Genomic DNA, 23,229 nt, shown 5'->3' with positions numbered 1-23,229 from the left:
AAACTCTCAAGAAGTAACAGCAATGGACCCAAACACCACCCCTCCAGACAGACAGACACCCTCTGTCCCCAAACTCAGGGCATCTTATGCTACCACTCTGGGGAGAATGGTCGTAGGCCAGTGTTTTTCACCCTTGAGTAATTAGGCTCTGGGGAAAATTGCTGCCATTGTTCGGAAAAAAATTTGGTGGTCACATCTAGGGAGGGGTGCTAACTGGCATCAGATGGTTAGAGATCAAGGCCATTGTTCAACAGGCTGCAATATACAGAAGAGCCCCACACAATAAAGAATTATCTGGCCTAAAACAATGTCAGAAAGTTAAAGTAGAAGACCTGGTTTAAGCAAGTAGAATTAAGTGTTAAAGGTATTTTCAAATATTGTAGAGAAGGGAGGGAAGGGAAGAAAGGGAGACAAGGAGAGACAATGAAAGAGAAAAAGATAAAGAACTGACATGGTCTTTTTCAAGTCTTTTATATATTTCTACCAATATCCTTTAAACAGATGTGATATTTGATGCCACATTCTCTAGTGTAACTCTCTTTTGTCCACTAACATGAGGGGCCAAACACTCGAGAGACTACAATTGCCAAGACTAATATTTGCTTTTTTCCAACAGCCATGTTTACCCAAGATTATTCTGTTCTTGGTGAACTAGAAACCAACTGTTGACACACTTGGTAAAGAGCCAGGGAATAGTCTGGTACCCTTCCCCATGGGAGGCAAAGGAGGAGTGTGGTCCAAGAAGATCAATCTGGAAAAACCACCTAAGGTTTTAGATGAACCACCCTGAAATCACTCTGGAAACAACCTCCTATCAAGAGTGGAATCCTGTTAACATTTTCAATAGCTCTGGAGTCTTGAAAAGAAGAAAGACAAGGGGGAGACCACAGGAAGAAGGAATGTGGGGAAGAAGAAAGAAAGAACAATTATCACCGAAGAATTTAACAGTGCTTTGACCTGAAGAAAGCAGAAAGGAAAAGTCACAATTATCATTCCATCCACTATAACTTTAAAGCCAGGAGGACTAGCTTTAGCTTGTTAACTCTGAGATATAACCCAAAACTGACCTCCACAATGACCAATAACAACTTCTCATTTGAATTCTACTGTTTGCATATACTTATGTAGTGTGTTTACCTAAGGAATTGTGGTAACAGAAATTCAGCTGTACCTAACCCTCACAATCACCAGATTTCTCATGTGCCACAGACTTTGTAATTCACAGTCATTGCCCTTTACCATAAAAATTGAACTGTAGCTACAGTAACTATCATGAAGTTCACCTGCTTCCATAAGTAGCAATGATTTCTAAAGACTGTACCAACTTCACATGTAAACTCCAGATGCTACCCCTTCAAGAAAGTCTGGGCACTATAGTGTGCCTGAGACAACAATCCTAATGTCCTAGCAATCCTGGGGACCAAATGCTTGGACAAATGTTCCTGCCTCTAGAGAAAACTTTCTCAATCTCCTGGCTTCTCCTAGAAAGGAGTTGAGGCTCTAGAACCAAAAAGCTCAGGCCAGAGGTGCCTGGCTCCAAGTGTCCATGACTTTGAGATACACAGGACGATGTTAGAGCAGACTTTCTGGTCCTCCCATAAGGACACAGACTCAATCTCTAGCCTGTAATGGTTGAATAGTGCCCCCACCACCCCACACGCACACACCCACTGTCGCCAAAAGATATGGCCATGTCATAATCTCTGAAACCTGTGAATGTGACCAGATTTGGAAAAATTTTATACATTTACATCTTGATATTGAAGATATGAGAATAGATCATCCTAGATTACATGAGTAAGTCTGAAATCCAATGAGAAGTGTCCTTGTAAGAACTACAAAAGACAAGGTGAACGTCAGTCCATATGAAGACAGAGGTATAGGTTTGGATCGAGGGGCCCACAAGAAGTTAAGAGGAGAAATCAGGAATGATTCTCCACTAGAGCCTTTGAAGGGAGCATGGCTCTGCCAATACCCTGATTTTGGACTTCTGACCCCCAGAACTGTGAGAGAATAAATTTCTGTTGTTGTAAATGAAATGTAGCAAAATATGCCACCCCAAAATATGCACTTGGGCTATAGGCAAGTGAAAAACAGTAAATACAAGGAGAGGCTTTCTGTCAACTCCTCTTATCTCCCTAAATAAACAAAATATCCTAAAGAAATTCAATTATATAAATCTCCTCCCCAGGAGTTTTATCAACTAGGGAAGGTTGGCTTATTCAAGAAAAGAGACTAGAAGTCAACACCACACCCAAATTCTGACAAAAAAAATCCCATCTATTCTTCAAAGGGCCCATTCCTCTTTCCTAAAAATCACTTATTCTTCTAAGAGGCCTACATCCCCCTCCCTTTCCTTATTAACATGATGTTTAAGCCTGAATTCTAAACTACCTCTTATAGTTTACTCAATTTTACCCCTTATGTATCTCTCACATATACATGAAGTATACAGGCTAATAAACTTGTTTTTCTCTTTTTAATCTTTTATTACAGGGGGTCTCCACTAACAAATCACAGGGGCAGAGGAAAAAATACTATCCCACACACACGAGTCATCCAGTTTGTGGTAACTTGTTAAGTCAACTGTAGGGAACTATTACATGGTCTAACACTGGGCTTATCCAGCCCCAGCATCTCAGAATGGCTAGGTCAAGGACACCTAGGACAAGGACATCTTCCTTGTCCCTGAAGAGCTGAGGAAGATGGAGCTGGGGACAGGTGGTCAGCCTTGAAGGCCATGGATTTCTTCCACACAACTAGCTCTGGGGCATGATATAGAGTGTTTTGGTCTTTCATAGGGCAAACCACCACCCAAAAAAACAACTCTTCTCAAAGGGTCTGTGAGAATAACCCCAACACCTTGTGGGCTCTCTGATAAGAGACAGTCATCATCAACCACCTTTCCTGTCATTTACTATGGATCTCCCATGGGCTTCATTAAATGCTTTCAACACCATTAGGAAGTAACTACTTGGTCTGAGTTTTGATTTCATCATTCTCTGCATTTTCTTTAAATTGCCACCTCTTACATATATAGGCCTGAAAACACTTGCTCAGTGTAGCTCCTAAGAAGAAAATGCTCTGGTTGGTATGGCTCCTGAGGAAACTGGGGCATAGAGTGGCTTGCGTAATTTGCACCAAGTCACTTGGCCAGTCAGTGGAAGAGCCAGTACCATTAACTGAGCCAACTCTGAAGCCCAGGTCTTCAGCCCCATGCCCACACTCTACTCTGCCTCCCTATGGGCCATGAAGGATGTCCCTTCCCCTCCAGCCCACTCCTTACCACCCCGCAGCGCTACCAGGCCTGCCCCAGCCCCACAACAGCAAGGGCCCCGAGCCTTAGGCACTGCCAGCCCCCTTTCCCTTGGCCCCTATACCTTACAGAGTTTAATTAAACAGTAACTAGGTATATATAAATGCTCATGTCCTAGATCAAGGGCTCAGAGAACTCAATTCAATAGACAACAGTGACAACTGAGTAGTCACATCATAAGAACTACATGGGACAAGAGGGAGTTCCAGAGGTCTTAAACCAAACGTGTCCTCTTCAGCTACAAACCAGCTCAGACTCTTGCCAGAGTTTATGATCCCCCTATAAAGTCACACAGTATTCAAGAAAGATCCTGACACTCTTTGTCAGAAATACCACCACCCCAGGGGAGGCATTATCTGCTAACCACTAGGACTCCAACCTCTTTCAGCCCAAATCCACCCTCCCCTCCACAGTTCCATTGAGTCTCTAGGACAAAGGTTTACAACCTTTCCCCTAAGGGCTACCTTTAAGGAAAATACTTTGACAATGTGTTTCAAACATCTTAAAAATGCCAAGTCCACTGAACCAGTAAGAGCAAGGTGGGAGATCTATCCTCACAGAATCACCTTAGATGCAGAAATGTTTTCAAATATAAAGATGCTAAACATTCGCTCTTTACGCTACTAAGAACTTGAAAACAATTTCATGATCCAAGGAAAGTGCTAAGTTAATGGTGTTTTATTTTCTTGACTGGGTATTACATGGCCAGAAAAATACTGTTTATGGGAACTTGAGAAACTGCTTACTCCATAAGTGGAGAAAACAGAAAGCAAAATTGTACTTACAGCATGATCCTGGCTATGTCAACCCAAGAAATAAACCAACCAACCAATCTCTCACCAGGAAAAACAGGACAGGAAGTTAATCAAAATACAAATCTGAATGGTGGAGCCAAGGGTTTTTCTCTCTTTTACTTTGAATTCTTTCATGCATCTTCTGTAATGAATATGCATCACAATTAGAGTTGAGAACAAAATGAACTTAGGGGAGAAAAAGAAAAAAATCCTATGGCTGCTGACTTGTCCAGAATGACTGGCATTGAGCCCTTGGCCAAAGTTCATTGACTTCCCTCCTCTGCCTCCATGGCTACTTCCCCATCCCCCATGTACTACCCTTCTGGCCCATATAATTCCATCATGCTCCCAGCATCTGCCTTACACCCTTCCTGTCAGTGCTTCTACATACACTGGTGTGTGTTTCACTTCTCTCTCCCACTACGATGTGCGTTCCAAGAGGGCATGGGATTTCATCTCTTCACGAGTCACTCCTGTAACCCCAGAGCCTAACAAAGTCTCTGGCACATCCTGGGGTTCCATCAGTGTCTGCAGAAGGCATGACTAGAGAAGCCTTGAACACCTCACTACCTGGAGCCTCCTTGCTAACCCTTTCCCTGGTGGCCTGGCCTTCTTGGCTCTTACACCCTACCAGGAGCTATGGGCTCCCACCTCTCTTTTCATGGAACACTTACCTAGCCTCCTCAAACATCTGTTGTGCTCTATTTTAGTCATCTCTTTGTCACATTAGCAGCAGCAGCCACACCAAGTCAACAATGACCACTTACACCTGAGAGTTTGTGCATGTCATCTCCCCTTCCCTCGCAATAACCCAGAGGTGGTGGCTCCGGTCATCATCAATCTTTCACAAAGGAAACTGAGGCTTAAGTATGTCAAGTAGCAACCTCACTCCCACAGCAGGAAAAAATAAGGCTGTCTCACTGTGAAGCCCAGGACTTGACGATGCTCTGCTGAGCCCAAGAGTCAGTGTTTTTGTCCTCTGCAGTGGACTGTCAACTTCTTGTGGGCAGGAACTACATGTTGCTGTTCTTGAAAGGTGGCTGATATTGCTACACATAGACATTCCGATTCTCGCAGCTTTAAGCCGCAAGGCAGTTTTAGTGTGGGCTGATTCATTATGTGAATATGAATATGTGAGGGTATTCAACGTTTAGTCATCTCTTTGCCACATTAGCAGCAGCAGCCACACCAAGTCTGGTGTGGTCTGCCTGGCAAACAAGAGTAATCAAAACAAGTTCAAATTCATTCAGATTAACACATGGCTATGGGAAGAATTTAAGGGTGCAACTGTTGCCAGACAGTGCCCCTCACCCCAAACAATCAATCAGAAGCACTTATTTAGAAGTGCTATGTTAATTGTTCTCAAATATCCATTAGCATAGATCCCCCCAAAACCCACTATTGGGCAATAATGTCAAATTTCTGTCACAGACTGTATTTCAAAAAGCTCTTTTAGGCACATCATCTGTCATCTGATGCAATTCATTATGTAAATGCTTCAATGTTTTCACACTTTCCCTAGAATTCTCTAAATCAGGTGAACTTTCCATTATTCCAAACGAATCTTTCACTATCCCAAGTGAGTATTGTTAATGCTTCTCAAATTAGTTATGAACTTTGCTCACCCGGGCAAGTCAAGGGAAAGTTTGCACCTGAGTGGTTAGCAGGGCAGCATATGGCCCTGCAGGGTTTCCACACTTATTAACAGCTTGTCTGAGATCACTGCTAGCCAGTCTCCAGCAAGTAGACACACATGTTCGTAGATCCCTGGCTGCACCTCTCCCCTCCTTGGGGCTATTTGCACAGGCAAGAAACAAGTATCGTAAGAGTTTTGGAGAACATGTGTGTCGACGGGGAGGCATGTAGCATCTTCCACAGCATGATAAATCTAATGTGGTCAGGAAAAACCACCCAGAAGAATGATTTGTAAGGAAAGCTATAAGGTATAGAGTGCAGCAGGGGCTAACGTGCAGAACTTCTTTATCCACGTATAAAATCTTGGTTTCCAGATTGAAATGAGCATTGCTGCCACCACAGGCAAAGGCCCATTCAGCCCTTCCCAAAGAAGGTTCTGAGGGTCCCTCCCACTGCCTGCAAGACCAGCACCCCAACCCCATGTGGAAACCAAAAGCCTGAGCTGGCTGACCCCTACCACTCTATGACACAGCAAGTATCCAGAGGTCCATCTCATACAGAGAAAAGCCCAGACAAGGCCTCTGAAGGACCAAGTCTGTCATCATCTTGCCTCATACAAAACATGTAGCTCCAGCTTCTGAGCCCTTAGTCTCCATCCCTCACCTGTAAACTCTGACACACACTGTTTAAAGCCCCATGGGACATAAGCAATAATTTTGAAAGTTGAAACACCACCAATGAGGTGACGCACATTTTTTGTTTGTTTGTTCGTTTTTAATTAAAAGCTGCTTAGGGACTCTTACAATGGCTGGGCAAGCAGGAATTACATGTATGGCATCAGCTAGGCACTGGGAAATAAGAAAAAGAGTAAGCCTAGGGGGGATCCCTGGGTGGCTCAGTGGTTTGGCGCCTGCCTTTGGCCCAGGGCGCGATCCTGGAGTCCCGGGATCGAGTCCCACATCGGGCTCCCAGCATGGAGCCTGCTTCTCTCTCTGCCTGTGTCTCTGCCTCTCTCTCTTTCTCTGTGTCTATCATGAATAAATACATAAAATCTAGAAAAAAAAAAAAAAAAAGGAGTAAGCCTAGGGCTTTGCCATAGAACAAGTCTCTCAGTGACAGGAGAGGGGAGACCCACCAACTAATGAGGTCAATAAAATGTGATGCACATTGCAGTGTTCATCCAAAGTGTTCCTCTGCAGGGATCCTGGCCGGGACACTGGTGGGGTACCCTGAAGGAACCACAGAAGGCTTCCCATAGGAGGCCAGGAGGGCTGGACTCTGAAAGGATGACAGATGCCTAACTCAGCAGAGGGTCAACGGAAATGGGGCATGATGTGCAAGAGGAGGCGTGAAGGCGCAGTCAGCATGGCACTTGGGGGCAAGCACCACCACCTGGGTTAATTGCATTTTGCCCTCACTATTCTTCTGTGACCCTAAGAATTCCCATGTTAAAAAAGAGGGCTACAACCTAGACAGAGAGGCCAATCTCAACCACGCCTTGCAGCATAATCACTCTGCTCCCAGCATGAAGTTAATCAGATAAGGCAGGAAGACACATGGGTAAGAAAGAGCAAACCAAAATGGTTTAGAGTAAAACAATTTAAGATTCTAAGTAGACAAACATGTAATAGCAAGGTATTTACATGATAGGAGGCATAAATTGGCTTTAGATAAAAATAAAATTAGAGCACACAGCTAGTTTAAGAAAAGACAACTTCAAACCATTCAGGTGTACCTACTATATGCCAGGTATCAAGAATTTGCATCAGATTAAGACATGGCCTTGGCCTCCAGGAGGGTTGAAATTCAAGAAGAAAAAGTAGCAAAGCCTTCATCCAACAGTGAGTGGTAAGAGCTAAAAAAGATAAACCCACCGGTGTCTGCCTTTGGCTCAGGTCATGTACCTGGGGTCCTGGGATGGAGCCCCACATTTAGCTCCTTGCTCAGCGGGAAGTCTGCTTCTCCCTCTCCCTCTGCCTGCTGCTCCCCCCTGCTTGTGCTATCAAAAAAAATAAAATCTTAAAAAAAAAAAAAAAAAAAAAAAAGGTAAACCTGGGGCATCTAACAGACTTGGGACTCAGGAGAGGAGGGACAGCCAGGAAAGCTTTCTCAAGGGAAAGAATGTTTCCTTCTGAAGACTGAGAGGCAAGAGAAAAGGGGGAAGGGCTGCCAGGGAGATCAACCAGGACAGGGTTCCTGAAGGAACAGGAACTTGGCACTTGAGGGAACTCTCAAAGCAGCTCACCAAGGCTGAGCCAGCCCAGGGGGTCAGGAATATTCCAGAACATGAGCCAGGAGTGGCAATCTGAAGACAGAGGACAGCAGCAGGCCTCCGGACATAGTCACAGAAATGGATACCCCCTTTTGCAAGAAAAGAGACTTTTGATCCCAACATTTTCCTCTACCCCGTATCAAGTGCCTGGCTCATTAGCGCTTGGAAATGTTGGCAATTGTTCCTGGAATGTCAGAGCCCTGTATGCACTTTTTGTTCAGTAAGACAGGAGTGGAGAATTTAGCCACAGGACTCCCTAAAGGACTTTAACATAAGGCAAACTCACCTGTAAAATGGTCCCATGGCAGAGACCCTAATGAAGGCATCCTAATTATTCCACAGGAGGCTCTGGGCTCCTCTGGTGAAAGCATTACTGTGAAGGAGAGCACTTGAGGAAATGTGGACACACCCACTGAGGAGGGGCCTCCATGGGGTGTGTTACATTCCTTTGAAAACAGGGCCCCTGCTATAATTTGTATAATCAGACCAGAGATTGGACTGCACAACTGTGGCCCATTTATTACAATATCATACTCCTGCCCAGGAAACCCCACCCAAGCTTTTGTTTGGAATTCTCTTCCTTGATTAGGTGTAAGCCCTATTATTCCCGCCACTCAAAAATAACACATGGGTCTGCTGAAGCTACAGTGCACGGCACAGTGAGAAACAGAGTTTTGTGAATCAGCCTTGCTAGTTCTTTTCTTCTCTCGTTTTAGAATGATTTTTCATTTCCTGCTCTATAGAAGAGTGGGAAGCAGGGACATTTTATATAAATGGAAAAGCAAATCGTATTTACTCTCTGAAAGAGCCATGCAAGCCCAAGGGACTGCTCCCCAGGCTGTGCACACAGCATCTCACTGCCTCCTGGCCCTGAGGTCCAGGCTGCAGCTCCACACACTCAGCTAGCTGGAAGGGGTGAAGGAGGCCTCCAATCCCCATCCCTCGGATCTTTGAAAATGCTGCTCCTGGTGGGACTGCTGCTCCTTACTCTGCCTCCCAGCAGGAATGGCAACACTGTGATGCTATTTGGCCTTTGTTATACAGTCCACCAACCCCGAAGAAGGGCTGAGGAGCAGAGTAGGGGTCACCTGCCAGACTGCTGGTAAACATAATCCAGAATGATTCACTCATACAATGAGAGACAGGTACAGGAAAATTTCATCTCAAAGTAGTAGATTAGAATTGGGAAAAAGAATGAATCACTTCATTATTTAGCAAGTGGAATGAAACCTGTTTTGTGATGTGTGTAGCTTGAAGGGGAAGCCGTAGGTGCTATGGGATCCACCTCTCATCTTGCCTCCACCAAAGCTGTCTGGGCAGGGTTGGAGCTCTGACCCTAAGGAAGCAATTTTGGTCAGGACAGGGACCTCATGCTCTTGTGGCTTGGTTCAAAGGGGCCAATTTTGGCCAATGGGATTCTCCAGTAACTCTAAGCCACTCTAGGTGGTGGAACTCTAGCTGGGAGGATGGAAGATGATGATGTCAGAAAGCCTGGGGCTAGGAAACCATAGGGGGCAAACCGACCATCCCAAAGTTCATATGGATGTCAAGGAGATGAAGGATACCTCAACACAGGAACCAGGGATGCAGGAGCCCAGGAGAGCACCTTGATGGTCTCCCAGCCCAATTCCCATGAACCCTTGTGCTCTTCATTTCCCATCCTGGGAGATCTTCAAGACACACTAACACCTTCCCTGTTTATCAAATTGGTGAATAGGTTTCTATCACAACCAAACCTCCTTGCCTAAAATAAGCACCTGATATAGGTCTGGCACGGTTATAATAGTGTCTTCTCAGAGCTGGTATAACAGGTAAAAATCCTTGGAGGGTAATTGCAAAATATGGTAGCATGACTGCTCATGAGAGAATACACACGGTCTTTCTGAAGAACAGACAGCAAAGCTCGCTTTGGACCAGATAGAGCCTTTGCCAGAGAGAGCTCCTTAGAAGAGAAAGGCCTGCACTTTGCCCACGAGGAGCAGGAAGGGCGTAGGTCAACAGTGAGGACCACATTACTAATCTCCCTGTGAAGCCAGGCTTCATTACCACAATTCCTCTGGGCTCAGTCCACATCCGCTGGCCTCAATTCCTTCAACTCTAGCCCACGCATAACTGGGAGAGGCTCTGCTGGCAAGCCAGCCTGTTTCGATTTTTGGTGATCCGAGTAAAATACAGCAATCCCCAAAGGAGGCTACTTAGAGCTCTCTTAACTTGCCTGCACTCTCAAAGACAAGAGCCAAGTCAGGCTGCTGGAAAAGTCCTGCCTCTGAGCTTCTCCTAGTCTCCTTGTTGCTCACATCATTAGTAGAAGAGAAAGGGGATTGTCTACCCACAACAGTCTGCATGCAATCCGGAGCTACATCCTGAGCCAGTATGAATAGGCCATCAGAGACTGGGGTGGGATGGGTGGGATGAAAAACATAAATACAACATAAGCAGGTCCTTAAGAAGTTTACCATTATCAGAGGAAATATGACATGTACACAACTGACCCAATCACGCCTGCACATCCTAATCACTATGAAGTCCATGTAAAGAGAAATCATTTCTAAATTGCGTCTGCAAGGAAATCTTCCTTAAGAAATGCAATTGAAACATAAAAGGCCAGTGGTTAACATAGGCAAGATCAATAGTAGTATACAAACATGGTTTTAATTACTAAGATGAATTATGATGGCTTTCAATTTATTGTTATTATTATTTTTTTAAGCAGCTAAGTGTTGTCTTCTAATGTTATTTTACTCAGAAACCTGATAAGCCATGCAGGATCATGAAAGCAGAGCTGCTCTGGTTTAAATGGGGGGAATGGGAATCCCAGGGTCCTGCCGGCTCCTGAGGGGCCTCTGCCCAACACACAAAAAGCTCCAGGAATCACAGCTGGAAAACCCTTCTTTTAAATGTATTAAGGACTTATGGCTTTCAGGCACACACGATAATTTGAAGTTTACCTAATGGAAGTATTTACAGGTAGAGTCTACTAACAAGAAAGGGCCGGAGCTTACATTATGAGCTTTAACTCTGCCAGCGGATCTCCGGGCAACAAAGATATGGACTCCTCTGCCCCCCTTCCACCACCACCTGAAAGTGTCAGAGCCCTGGGGCATCACATCTCACATCTTGTATGCTATTCTTTTCTCCTTTTCCATCTCTAAATGCCCTGCTCCTGAGAAACCCCCAAAGTCCCTTTACATCTGACTACTAAGTGAGAGTTTTCTGAATTTCAACCCTACCAATGTGTTCTCAGGGCACATCTAGAATGTGACTCCATCTGCCCTAAGGAAAACAGGACTCCCAGAGCCCAAGACTCCACCCCAGTCTGGGTTATCGCGGCTGGCTAAATCACTGTATTCCACCCACAGTCTGCTTCAGAAGGCCAACAGGTTCATTTAAATCAGTGAGAATGGGGAAAATTAACAAGACAGGAAACAACAAATGTTGGAGAGGATGTGGAGAAAGGGGAGCCCTCTTACACTGTTGGTGGGAATGTGAACTGGTGCAGTCACTCTGGAAAACTGTGTGGAGGTTCCTCAAAGAGTTAAAAATAGAGCTGCCCTACGACCCAGCAATTGCACTATTGGGGATTTACCCCAAAGATACAGATGCAACGAAACGCCGGGACACCTGCACCCTGATGTTTATAGCAGCAATGTCCACAATAGCCAAACTGTGGAAGGAGCCTCGGTGTCCATCGAAAGATGAATGGATAAAGAAGATGTGGCTTATGTATACAATGGAATATTACTCAGCCATTGGAAACGACAAATACCCACCATTTGCTTCAACGTGGATGGAACTGGAGGGTATTAAGCTGAGTGAAATAAGTCAATCGGAGAAGGACAAACATTATATGGTCTCATTCATTTGGGGAATATAAAAAATAGTGAAAGGGAATAAAGGGGAAAGGAGAAAAAATGAGTGGGAAATATCAGAAAGGGAGACAGAACATGAGAGACTCCTAACTCTGGGAAATGAACTAGGGGTAGTGGAAGGGGAGGTGGGGGGGGGGGGGTGACTGGGTGACGGGCACTGAGGGGGGCACTTGACAGGATGAGCACTGGGTGTTGTTCTGTATGTTGGCAAATTGAACACCAATAAAAAATAAATTTATATAAAAAATAAATAAATAAAGTCAGTCAGTCTTGTCCAAAGTGTACTCCTAGGATTTCTGCAGAGGTCCTGTGTTCTAGGGAGTCCCCAAATGCCTCAACATACTCCTACCTCATAAAGGTGAGAAAAAAAAAAACAAGTAGAACCTTAAGGAATCATTAACACTTTTGTGTATGACCCCCCCCCATTATATTTAACACTTTCTTATAAAAAGCAAATATATTCTTACATAGAAAAGTAAATCAGGAATGTATGAATGAATAAATAGCAAATTATAAGTTCCATTAAAGTCAGGATGGTAACAAGGATGCCTATTACTATTGAACATTTTACTTCATCCTCTAACCCAGGGAAATCTAAGAAAATGTTAAAATGTTAGGAAAAGGCAGTATAATTTTTCCTTTTTTTTTTTTTTTTTTGAAAAGGAAATGTCAATTTGCCTAGAATCTCAGTGGATTGCAGATGGTCAGAAAGAGTAAACTGAAAAATGCTCAAAAATGTCGTTAAAAAAAAATTCCAGAGGCACCTGGCTGGCTCAGTCTATAGACCACGTTATTCTTGATCTCAGGGTTGGGAGTTAGAGCCCCATGTTAGGTATAGAGATTACTTAAAAATCTAAAAATCCCAAAAAGGGGTAAGGAAGGGGGTGATGGAGAAAAAGTAAATATCTAGAAATAAACCTAAACATAAATATGTCAAATCAGTCTTAAGTTTTACTGAAGAACACAGAAGATCCAAGTAACAGCACTACCATTGCCCAGACAGGAAGACCCAACATTTTAAGATGGCAATTCTCCTTCCATTACAGTTTATAAAATCAACACAATGCAACTCACGTTGCAACAGGGTATTCTGTAGAACTTACAAATCTGATTCTAAAGTTGAGCTGGAAGAGAAAGCTTCAACATGACTGAAAAATGTTTTTAAAAAGGAACAATGAGGGGCACCTGGGTGGCTCAGTGGTTGAATGTCTGCCTTTGGCTCAAGTCGTGACCCCAGGGTCCTGGAATCGAGTCCCACCCTCAGGCTCCCTGAAAGGAGCCTGCTTCTCCTCTGCCTATGTCTCTGCCTCTCTCTGTGTCTCTGAGTAAATAAAATCTTTAAAAAAATAAATAAAAAATAAAGAAGAACAATGAAGGGAAATCTATCCAAACAAGGCTAAATATTGTAAAGCTACAGTAACTAAAAACTGTTGTCATCACAGAAATAGATCATTTAATTGGATAAAGAGTGCAGTAAGCGAACATATATTTAGGATACAATCAATGTATCATTTAGACTACTGTAGAGCAAACCATTAGATTAGATTTTATTTTTATTTTTTTAAGATTTTATTTATTTATGAGAGACGCACAGAGAGAGAGAGAGGCAGAGACACAGGCAGAGGGAGAAGCAGGCTCCACTCAGGGAGCTAGACGTGGGACTCAATCCCAGGTCTCCAGGATCGCACCCTGGGCTGAAGGCAGCGCTAAACCGCTGAGCCCCCCAGGCTGCCCCTAGATTTTAAATCAGTACGGAAAGAGCCAACTGTTTGATCCATTATAATAGGAAAAGTAAGTATGCACAAAAGTGAATATCCACAAAAACAAAAATGAAGTTACCGCTTTACCTCTGTGAGACACAAAAACAAATGTCAGGTGGATAAGAGAGAGAAAAGTTAAAACAACAAACTATTAAACCAGAAAATATGAAAAAGATAATTTATATTTACAAAGCCCAGAAGACACAAGTTCACAGATAGAGCAACACCAAAGTCACACCTTCAGTTTTCTAAACACAAAGACAGGCTACAGAGACGCTATTTACAAAGGGTTTTTTGAGGGGGGAATTCAATTAACTTCACTACTTTTTACTCTAAAGTTTTGAATAATATTTAAATTTGTCATCACAAGTTAATCCAAATATTGTTAATGACATTTTTTATAGAAGTTTACCCAAGAAAGGTTAATTTAAAAGAACACTTCAACTCAGTCCTTCCATAAACATTCAAATTAGAGTTAAGCAGTAAAGTTTACTTGCTATTTTTCAGGAATAAGTCTGAGCAATGTGGATAATTATCTGAAATATTTTACTTTAAACATTCTTAGTGGCTCTCCCATAGACATTCTGAAAGAGAAACTATGCACTTCAAAGGGTGTGCCTCTAGGCTTTTGATGATTATCTGAATGCCTGCAACAGTCAACAAAAAATATCATCCCAAGGGTAAACTAAGAATCTCAGAGGGAAAAGACCTTGTAATTTCTAATATATGGAAGGGCTTTTTGGGGATTTTTTTTTTTTAAATGGGAACAGCATTTAAATTCTGTGAATTTTTCATCGCTAATGCTTTATGAAAGAGTTTTTTAAAAAATCCACGTCTGCTAAACCCTTAAGCTTTCTCCGTATTTCTAAGGAGACCTACTGTAATCTTGCTGGAGTGTGGAATTTGGAATTGAGGTGCAAAATTATCACGTAAGGGATACTTCCTTATTGGAAAACAATCCTATGGACCTAGGCGTGTCTCACCGTTAGGTTAAGAAACTGACACTCAGGTATAACCAACATCTTTTCCTTTCTTTCCAGAAAATAATCCTTCCCGAACTTAGTAAAGTCATACGTCTTATTTTATCTTTTTTTCTAAGTATTTAACAGGTAACCCAAAAACTGTACAATTTCTCATGTCCCACCATCCTGGAAACAGAATATGCCTCTGATTTCGAAGGTCTGCAATTTTGCTGAGTTTTTCCATCAATCAAAGTTACTCATGTTTTAGTCTTTCTTTTCCAGGAGCATTTTTACTGTGTACCTCTTTAAATCATCCTAAGTGAGAACTATGGCTTTCTAACAGATACAGGGTTTTAAAATGCAATCAAAATCCCCTATCTAGGGGCGCCTGGGTGGCTCAGTGGTAGAGCATCTGCCATGGGCTCAGGTCATGATCCCAGAGGTCCTGGGATCTAGTCCCACATCAGGCTCTCCAGAGGGAGCCTGCTCTCCCTCTGCCTGTGTCTCTGCCTCTCTCTCTCACGAATAAACAAAATCTTTAAAAACAAAAACAAAGAAAATCCCACAAAATCCTCTATCTACTATCAAAAGCTGGCACAAGGAGGTCTCACTTCCCCCACCCCAGATCAACTCATCCATAGGATCCTTCCTCACTCCAAACAGTCCCTTTGTGACTGACACAAGAGGGATCAACAGCACATCTCTCACATGTCCTCCAGTCCTGGTAAGGACAAGGGTTCCAGACTCACTATCACAAATGTGTTCTTCACACTGAAATCATTCCAGGAACATCTGCTGCAGCAACTTATACTAAGCATCTTGACTGATCGTGGATAATGTTTACCTGTACGCATTCATTTATTAACCACTTTTCTATCAGGAAGCTGAATTCTTTTAAATCCTCTGTCAAGCCTAGTGAGAGAAAATAAAATTGCAAGATGGCATCTGGTTTGTGTTCTGTCACTTAGGTTATGGGCAAAAACAAAAATTAGAGTAAAAGATATTTATCACAAGCTAATAGTCACTTAGCTCAAAAATTAAACAACAGCTATTGGGAAGCATCATTTGTGTTGTTTCTCCCGCCGACAACTTAAGTGCTCAAAATAGCAAGAAAATATTTTTGTGCCTAAATTATATGAAGTTAACCAAAGCATAATGCAAACAGTATACAGAAAGCAAATACTCAGCCTCTTCCATGTTAAATTATGGATATATAAAGTATTTCTTTTTATGTGCATTTTCTTAAAAGGCTTGAAATGACTTATCAAATTCTTAACATTCTTGAGGAAAAAGTGGGAATAGTAACAATTAGACTTTTACATTCTTTTTTAAAGTATCTGTAGGATTTGAGTTTTCAACAATTCTGTCATTTTTAAAATAAGACAAATGCAGAAATAATGCTGGATAAGATGTACTGAAAAGGACATTGGATAGAAAAGTAAATTTCTTGTGGCACAATAAATTGGTACAACCTTTTTCCACAAGGTATGCAATGGTTTTAAAAATACTGATAGCCACTGGCTCAGCAATTATTTATTTTGTAAGTTTTTCATAATGCAGCTGTCAGTTTTACAAAAAAAAAAAAAAAAAAAAGCAACACAGCTTAATACGTTCACACATTGCATCCCTAAAATGTAGGCTTTGGCAATGTAGGCTAGGTAAATACTAGGATAGTCGAACCCCATTATTTGCAGTGGTTAGTTACATTCTTACGAAGTTACCACTAACTCTGAATTGGCAAATACTGGACTGTATTTGCCTCCAAGGCGAAATATAGGGTCAGGTTCCTCCAAGGCAAAATACTGATTAAGAAATAGTCTTGTCAAAAAAAAAAAAAGAAATAGTCTTGTCGTCTGGTGTGTATTTCTGTTTAAAGACAGCTAGGAAAAAAAAAAGACAGCTAGAAAGATCTATCATTAATGTGGAACTCATGGCCAACAGCACTATAACTCAGGCCTGAGGGAAGTTATCCAACACATGTATTTTCTCTGCAAAGCACGTAATAGTCTTCTTACACTTATGAACACTACACAGCAGTATACTAGGGGGCCATTTTTAAAAGCAAAACCACTAATAAAAAGCACAAAAAATCTGAAAAATGTGGCACTCAATAGGCCATGGAAAGGACAGTCAAGACAGCTGCAATAAGTAGCATCACCTTGTTTGACTTCAGCTGGGAATGGGTGCATGAGGTGACTCTATAATTTTTTGCTTCTCTGCACACATGTGTGTCCAAGGCTGTAAAAGTGCCTGGAGTAAGGATTTTATGCTTACCGATCAATTTTAGCAAGTATACAAATCTGCAAGTATAGAATCTGTGTATACTGATAATCAACTATATATGGCTTAATAGTTACAACAAAATTCTCAAAAATTTGATTAAGAGCCGAGGAGAGAGATATCCAGGAAAGTTTTCTTGTCTGTTAACTTGGTGGTTCTTGACCAGCGGCGATTTTCCTTCCGGGGCACATTTAGCAATATCTGCAGACAAATGTGGACTGTCACAACTGGGTCTAGTGGGTTGAGGCCAGAGATGTTGCAAAACACCCAATAATATACAAGACACCCTCTAACCACAAAGAATGATCTTGCCCCAAGTGTCAACAGTGCCAGCATTGAGAAGTCCTGTGAGGAACTGCTATCAACATACATGTTTTTACATGTAACTTCCTCCACCTTCTCTCAAGGTATACTTTCATGCCTAAGACAAATAATTGCCAAGGAAGGAGTGCCTCATACTTTGTTTCTTGGTGGCCTTTAAGTTCAAATTTAACTAATGAATTCTTATTAAACACAATTGAAGAAACCAAATAGTTTTAAGTTACACTGAGAAGTGGGACTTCCATTCCCATGGAGCTTAGAACGGTAACTGGGTTAATTCCAACAATAAATGTAAAGCACAGAGCCAGTCTAAAATCTTGTTTCTGTTTTAACGCCAAGTAAAAATCATCATGGCATAGGAAATAAGCCATCTAGAAATCTAGTGCCCAAGAGATGGAGGACCCAGCTCACTCCCTGCAAGTTTTCAGGGTAAGTCAGGAACACATGAGAAGGTTCTTAAAGCTACCCTGAGGAAGACAAATAAAACATCTTACTAAGGGGTGGCTCAGTTGATTGAGTGTCCTACTCTTGATTTCAGCTCAGGTCATGATCTTAGGGTCATAGGACTTCCCCTCTATGAGCCCCTTATCAGGCTTCCCACTCTACAGGGAGTCTGCTTGAGATTTTCTCTCCTCCTCTCTCTGCCCCTCCCCCAGCATGCTCAAGCTCTCTCTTCTCTCTCAAATAAGTCCTAAAAAAAATAAATGTCTAAGTCTCAATGATTCTAAGAAGAGATTCACCCAATTTATGTGGACTGCAAATACTTTAACTATATAAATGCTACACATCTCCCTCAACTGCCTCCCCCCATGTGGAATCAGTACCACATATTTACTCAGTCTTGAGTCAATCTTATTTTTAAGTAATAAATCAAATAATCTGTAGAATGGCCTCCAAGATTACTCAAGAGCATTACAAAATCATTGTGCTAACAGAACAAGGATAAGTAATTCCCAACTGGGACACAGACTAGCAGACCAAGAATTTGCACTTAAAATTTGGAACCTGAATTCTCAGTGGCATTTTACAGACAAATAATTATTTCACTAGTCTTCATTCTGGCAAGATGTTTTAGCTCAATTGTGCAAAGATATGCCCAAGATATTATATCCTGCTCTAAATATGCTCTGTTCCCAAATGCCTTCAACTTCCTCCAGGATCCCATTGAACACTCAGACCTAGAAATTCTCCTCCATCCTCTCTGTCCACTTGGGACTCCTGCTCTTCCCCTTCCCCAGCCTACATTTGCAGCCCTGCACCCCCACAATACACTCTAGACCAGTACTCCTCAGACCACCACGATCAGAACCACCCAAGGAGTTGGAAATGAAAATGGGATTCCCAGACCACTTCCTGACTTGCAGATTAGAATCTTGGATGGAGGAGTCGAGAGTCTGCATTTTCTTTCCTCCTCTTTTTTTTTTTTTTTTAAAAGAATTATAGCCCCGGCCACCAAACACACCACCTAGGACTCTCTGATAATACATCAACATATCCTTTATCTATCACAATCCCCTCCCTCTGTTCTAAACACCTAACCATTGCCTAGCCCTAACTTTGAAACCCATTTTAAACATCCTAGTTAACTTAGGAAATGTCATCTGCTTTGCCTCCAAATGAGAGAAACATTCTTTCTCTCAGCTTCCATAGCATGCTGCATTGGACATGCACCATATAAAATGAGAATTCTGGATTTACTGGTTTAACCAACCAGATTGGGAGATTAAGGGTAGGGACTATGTGCCATACCTGGGTTCATTCCCAGTGACCTGCACATTTCTGGCACATAATAGGTATACTCAGTTCTGAAGGGCACTTGTAAACTTCAACAATTCTACCTAACTTGTGATTCATGTTAAAGTGAACAGATAGACTCAACTGAATAACTTTCAAAAAGAGCCATCTTAAGTGAGTGGAGTAGCTCTCTTAGAGAGCCTACTGTAGAGAGACATACTTCTGCAGAGACCTTCAAGTCTGGCACTCTATAAAGTTTCAAACAAGTCAGCTCACTGAGCACCCACAGTCCTTGCAAGGAGCAAAAACAGATGATGGGAACAAGAAGAAAAATTGGTTACCAAATTTTCTGGGCATGAGCAGATTATAATTAAACATTCTACTCATCAAGAACCAAGACAAATAGCCCAAGAGGATCTGTGTATAGAATAAAGCCTAGATTCAACTAGAGATCATTTATCCTAGAATTCAAAGTTGCCCATAATTTAAAGCTGGAATTGACATTTTTTTTCATTGTCAACCTTTCCTCCAGCCTCTTCTTCCTTTCTAGATTGTCTTTTGAGAAATCACTACATTGCAGCCATAGGACTGACTTGCAGTCAGTCCTTGGTGGTGTTGGCCCAAAACTGAGCTCTAGAGGTTGACCCTTCCTGGCATAAACCAATCAGCACAACCTCATTGTGGGATGAGCAGAAACCCAGACCTAAGCACATGGCATTCCCTGGCTGCCATGATGGTTAAGACTGGACCGGCCAGAGCAAAGCTCAGGTCTTTTGATTGTTATGGATGTGAACAAAGAAGCATATAGCCTTGGTTGCTGCTGGCAGCCAGATTATGAACATCCAGGCACCTACGGAGAGGAAAACAGACCTCAGACAACCATGCCTGCAACCTGAAAAGAGAGCCATTTCTCTGTTAATGAACCAACATGTTCTCTCTTACTGTTTAAGCTAAACTGGATTTTCTATTGTCCCAAGCAGCAGGATACATGCCCACTCCTACCTTTCAAACTCATCTTCCCCTTTTCTCTTATCACATAAATCCACTGTTTCAAGAGTCTATACAGGGTCCCCAAACATACCTCATCCACTCCCACCTCCACACTACATGTGTCATTTATCCTGCCTAAAATGTTCTTCCCTTGCACTGTGCTGCTCATATTTTATCTGGTTCTAGATCCAGGCGGGAATCCTTAGTCTCTCTGAAGGCAGACACTGAGGACCATGGCTTTCTTGTCTCCTCTGAGCTGCCATGTAGAGTACATTATCGATACTAGTTGTCATCCACATTCTACCTTATACTTTAAGTATCCTTTCACAAAGTCTTGCACTGGATTGTAAGCTCTCCATACAGTTGCAATCCCTTGTAAATGGCCCCTCGCCCAATGTCTTGTGACTAGTAGAAAAACCCAACAAATCCTCTTTAGGCAAATTCAAAATGTGATTTAAGCCTCTGATCACTGCCAGTCATACTCTCTTAATTCACATAGCAATGCAGAGGATAGAAAGGAATTTCAAATGGAACATATTTCAACATTACACAGTTGGCCATGGTCCTGTCACATTTCACAACCAGACTGGCAGTAACAGCTGGATGAAGATCAGAAATTTATCAGGCAGTCTTCCCATCTACAGATAACTGAAGTCCTTCCAAAGAAGCTGAAGACTGACTCTGAGTTTTAAGAAGTAGAGTCTTGTACCTTTCAGAATGTGTATAAAATCATCTTAGGGGCAACATCAGAGTAAGAGACATGGAGACACAACCCAAGGCATTGACAAACAACAGGCTCTGATCATCTCAAGTCTTTATGTCCCCTTTTAATATTTGTACTGCAGGTCCCTTTAGAGGGGCTCGGGATACTCAATAAGATTCAAATGAGGAACATGAAATAAACAGATTGAGATTTATCCCCATCACAAAAATGGTTAGGAGACAACGAGTAAATGGAAAAATGATGTCAGGACCAAGTGCCATTTTCATTGAGGATGACAAAAGGAATATAGGAAAAGGTCAAGTTAGTGGGAGCATTGGGGTATGTGTGTGGGTCTTCACACACAAACAACAAAGATGTCAATACAGCCGCAGAATTGATGTTACCCTGGCCATTCAAAGTCCAACCCTGCTGTGTGTGGCATGACAGCTCTACCTGCACACAGGTTCTGACGTCCCAGTTGGGAGCTATATTAATAGCACCCGAACATATTTTTCAACAGGTTATAGAAATGGAAGGGCTACCTGACAAAATTTAGATGACTATCTATGATCTGTAAAGCCTTACCTTATAAGTACACATATCTACAATGATTGAGACTTTGTCAGTGGTCCCCTGAGCAACCCGTGGTTTCTGTGATAAAGAGCCAGAGTCATTCTTTCTATAACTGTTTCTTTATCTTCTCTCTTCCTGGATAACACTGTCCTCTTCCTAGGCCCTAAATAGATTCTGAAGAGGTTCACAGACTGTCTGCAGGGGCTGGTAAAGGAATTGTGATACAACAGATCAAAAGCTTGTCCATTGAAGTGTAGGTCTTCTCATGATCTCTGCATATCATATTACTACAAGGAATTTAGTTCTAGATGCTCATGTCTGTAAATGCTCTAAAAATTGTGCTTTGTTGTTAGCCATGTGGCCATGAGAGACGGCTGCCAAAGTACCACCCCTGCTCTAAGGGACTCTGCCCTGGCCCTGTGCCAGGGACCTGGCTTTGCTCTTCCATCCACACTGGCCATCTCTGGCTCCAACTCTCCCTAGCTGAGTGCCGAGGGGCCCTCTATCCTATCCTTGTGCTTGGACGGACAGAGCAAACCTTAGGACAAAGTGATGTCAGAAAGACTGTCTCCTGACAAAACAGTCTAGCCACTACCTCCCTATTTCTCCTTTCAAAAATTTCTTGTCCCACAGACGTGAGCCGGGGAGATAGCAAAGAACCAAAATTAATAGGACAAAAGCAGAGGGGTGAACTCTATCCCATCAAGGGAAACACATATCAACCACCCCTAAAGCTGTCCACATTTTGAAATCCATTCCATGACTCCAACACAGAGGTAGGTCAACTGTAAGAGCAGTCTCCAGTAAGAATATTTCAATAAAGCCATGTGGTTTGCAGCAACTGCTTCTTTTGGCCACGAAAGGTCAGACAAGCACTCCCTTCAATGCTGGTGAGGACTGAACTCAGTGCCTACCTGTCTCCTCACACTGTCTGCCAGTCAGACTGGCCACACCTATCAGGGGACTTGCTCTTCTGCCAAAAGCAGAAACAGCTGCCCAGCTACCCTCCTTCCCCCTACAAACCCCTTCATCAAGCTTCCAGTATGTTCCACCCCACCCAATGTCCTGCATATCTGGCTCTGTTACTTCACAGGATCAGCAGAATATAGAAAGGAAACAAAATCCACAGACCTGGAATTCACAGATACAGTCATGCCTCTGGAGTGTTCTTTCCAAAGCATGTTGAGAGCTACAGGATCAATCTAGGGCACAAACACTCATAGCTTCAAGCTGATATTCTGGGTAACTCCAACAAGTATTTGAGCACCTAGTCAAAACAAGGCACTGTCAATACACCAAACCAGGTGAGGTGCACACAGCAATATGGATTTCATGAAGGCCAACGTCCAGGAATAGACCACCACCGTCCCTTATTGAATTACTTGAAAAAAAAAAAAATTGCCAATTTGCCAAATATTTGCAACCTCTGCTATGCCAATACAAGGTTACAAAGACGTTGCTCCACTAGAAATATCTCTAACTCTGTTCATCTGCCTTTTTCCCCTTTTCCTCCTCCACACAAGAATGCGGACTTTTTCCAGTACCTCAATCGTTATTTCAGCAAGCAATTTATGGAAGGAAGGGCAAAGAAATGTACTATACTGTTCTTTACCCCACAATTTTCCCATATGCATCAGCCAATAAAAGAAAAGCCATAACACGCATAGTGAGCCACTCCCTACAGTCACCTCTAAATCTCCACTGAGGTTTTTTGTTTTGTTTTGTTTTTTTGGTAACTCTACTGAAACTTGCTTTTTAAAGGTTTTTGTCCCCCCAAAAAATGTACGATCAGAGGGTGGAAGGTTAACTTAGGAAAGATGGCTCCAGGAAATGAAAGATGTCCCAAAGCAGGTAAGAGCCTAGAATACTTGCAAGGCTATGGGACTTACATGGTAAACCAGAAGCCTTCCTTCCCAGTTCTCACTGCTTACAATAGGTGGACAGACCATGAAAGATGCTTAGAACACAGATGCCCCAGGGAAGGCAGGAAGCACAAGGTGCCATAAGCTCAAGGACACAG

General features: G+C 42.5%; 1 protein-coding gene across 4 annotated transcripts in view; it reads right to left on the bottom strand.

Moving 5' to 3' along the window:
• TLN2 (talin 2) overlaps positions 1-23,229 on the bottom strand; it is a 428,409-nt gene that overhangs the window by 272,383 nt on the left and 132,797 nt on the right. Inside the window, exon 1 of one of the 4 annotated variants that reach the window (XM_038580604.1) lies at positions 8,304-8,340. The exons of the other annotated variants lie outside the window; for them this stretch is intronic. The gene's annotated coding sequence lies outside the window, so the exon portion shown is untranslated. Of the gene's footprint in view, positions 1-8,303; positions 8,341-23,229 lie in introns of those variants that run through there. 4 annotated transcript variants of the gene reach the window in all.

This window comes from Canis lupus, chromosome 30, assembly GCF_011100685.1.
Source record: "Canis lupus familiaris isolate Mischka breed German Shepherd chromosome 30, alternate assembly UU_Cfam_GSD_1.0, whole genome shotgun sequence".
Lineage (NCBI taxonomy): Eukaryota > Metazoa > Chordata > Mammalia > Carnivora > Canidae > Canis > Canis lupus.
The sequence above is the reverse complement of the archived record's forward strand: the minus strand, read 5'-3'. Positions and strand labels throughout refer to the sequence as shown.